Below are 3047 nucleotides of genomic sequence, written 5' to 3'. Positions count from 1 at the left end.
AAAAAAAAAAAAAAAAAAAAAACTATATATATGCAAGTAAAAGGCACGAAAAATATTAAAAAAAAAAAAAAACATAAAGAAGATAAAAGTTCACATTCTCCCCCTCAAATATTAAAAACATTATCAAATGGAGCCAATTTTGTGTACATGTCTTTGAATGAAAATATTTAAGTGTGGAAATAAAATGGGGATAAATAGTACATAAAAAACACTTTGTTGTATCTCCCACTTGCCCACTAATATTCCAAAACTTGTGGCTATGGCATTGTGGCAAGTCCATTTCTTGAACAGGGTAGGGTTTGTACAATCATGGAAAGTAGCACTATAGCTCTTGTCTGGCCAAGGTGGTGACTCATCGATTTTCTTGGTATCTCAATGCTTCAGCCATAAATGTCAACAGGACCCCCAGGACATTTCAAGTATCATTCCAGGGCTCGTACTCAGCATGATTGTAACAAGCTTTTCATCAACTTTTTTTCTTCTCTCTTTTCTCTTTTATTTTTACAGCGTCTGACTCTCCGTGGATATGCTAGATACGAAGGATCGGGATCCCCCCATTGCAGGGATCCTTCATCCTTGTAATTATTTCTTGCTTTTTGTTAGTAACGTGATAAATTATCTTTTTATCTTATTTTTATTTTTTCAAAGTTGATGTGGCTTTTAAAATCACTAGTATTAAATCAAAATTCAAGTATGATTCATCTAAAATTTAAGTGTGATTTTAAAAATCATATCAAGTTTAGGAAGATAAAAAAAAAGTCTCTAATATTACTTATTTTTCGTTGAGCAGAAAATTGTAAAAAAGATTTCTTTGTTCGAGCAATAGAGTTCTGTCCAAACAAGGAATTTACCAGTGTTTGGGATCCACTCGGGTATAAAGCCTTGTTCGGGTAGGTCTTGTTGATTTAAATTTAAATTTAAATTTTTACTGTCACATCATTATAGTTGTATGACAATCGTATGAGAGTTTATTAAATGAGTAATGCTATGGACTATTTTTTTATCCTCCTAAAACTGATGTGGCTTTCAAAATCACTATTGGATCAAAATTCAAGTATTATTTATCTAAAATTTAATGATGATTTTAAAAGCCACATCAACTTTATGATGATAAAAAGATGGTCCCTAATATTACTCTTATTAAATATCATTACTACATCTTTATTCTTTTTTTTTTTTATAGTAATACTAAAAGGATTTTTTGTGTCTCTCTTATATTACCAAAAAATAATGTGGCTTTTAAAATCACAATTTAACCAAAATCTGATAATAATTTATTACAAGCCAAATGATTTTTGAAATTACACCAGAGAAATTTCTAGATTACTTATTTTCTTTAGAGCATTTACATATGATTTGTCAAAGGCTATTTTAGCCAGCTGAAATGCAAATTTGAGTGAAAAATTACTCACATTTGGCTAATTACTATAATAAAATTGTAATGTTATTCTTCATAAATATTTAGTACACATATTTCATACAGCTAATAATATTGCGTGTTTTAAGTAAAATTTGGTGAGCTGCTGCAATACTCACCAAACTTGGTGAGCGCTATACTATACACTCACCAAAGGTTTTTAAAAAATATATATGTTGGTCTGTCTCCATATTGGTGTCCATACTAATTACTAGTTGCTTCCAAACTAAAAATAGGCATTTGTTGTGTGGAACTGGATCTCTTCGGTTCAAATGAATTGGAGAATATTCAGTTAATTATATTTTGATAGGTATTTTTGTTTTTTTTTTTTTACTTTTTAAATGACAAAAATACCCCTTCAATTTAATTAGTTGAATATTCTCCCGTTGAAATGAACCGGAGATGATCCTAATTCTTGTTGTGTCTTTTCCTCTTAAATGATTTTTTTTTTTTTTTTTTTGAGCAAATACAAACAAAAGGGAAGTGTTATATAGGGGGATCATTCCCACTATTAATCCCAATAGAAGATAAGATGGAAGAAGAGGAATTGGGAATGCTTCCAAACATAAAATTGATAACGACTCACTTGGCGAGGCGGTGCACATGAAAATTTACACTTCTAGAAACTTTTGTAGCATTCAAAACTTGAAAATGTTGTAGTTTTAACTGAATGTCGACAATGATTGGAGCAATGGTCCATTCGGTGAAGAGATTCTGATTGTTAATAGCTAAGATAGAAACCAAAGAGTCACTCTCAATCAACAAATTGTTGCAGCCTTATAAGATAGCAAGATCTATTCCTGTAAGAGCAGCCATGGATTCTCCTTTGTTCACGTTGGTGAAAAGCAGTTTTTTGGTGAATGCTGAGATGATGTCACCCGATGAATTGGTTAGGACAGCAACAGTGACTAAAAAATAAGCATTAGTAGCAACATCAAGGTTAATCTTCATAGAACCCTATAGGAGAAGGAAGCCAAATAGATTGACCAAATGAAGATACTGTCCAAGCTTGGAGATGTGTCCAGATGACATTAGAGATGGACTTCAAAGTGTTGGTTTCTTAAACAGCAGTTCATTGATTCAAATAGAACATGCCCAAAGAGCTTATTGGTCCAAAAATAGAGAGCAAAACAAGGAAAAATTTTAAGAGGTCGGGCCTAATAAAGCTAGGGCCTATGCTCAAGCATTGTCTTTCGAAATGGGTTTAGCAGGCTTTACCTTCAGGTTGGGCCGATTTCCCACATTACAAGGCCTGCCAGGTCCATTATTAAACAAAAATAAATAAACTATTTTTGATGAATTAAAAATAAACTTTTTTTTTTGTTTATTTACCTTAAACAAAAGTAAATAAAACATTAAAAAAAAAAATAAATAAATCAAAGAATGGTTGGCAATAAGATAGTAATGGTATAAAAATATAATTTCTGAAATTATTCAAAATTATAACGTCATTAAGAATGAAATATTAGTTTATTAGACTTCTCTAAATAATTTTTTTTTTTTATAAAAAAAATAAATATAAAAACTTTATCCTTTAATCTATACTTACATATAAAATCACACATACTTATAAAATATTTATTTGAATTAGTGAGTTGTCAACGAGTCAAATATATATATATATATATAT

This window comes from Corylus avellana, chromosome ca2, assembly GCF_901000735.1.
Source record: "Corylus avellana chromosome ca2, CavTom2PMs-1.0".
NCBI classification, from domain to species: Eukaryota; Viridiplantae; Streptophyta; class Magnoliopsida; order Fagales; family Betulaceae; genus Corylus; species Corylus avellana.
Note: the sequence above shows the minus strand (reverse complement) of the source record.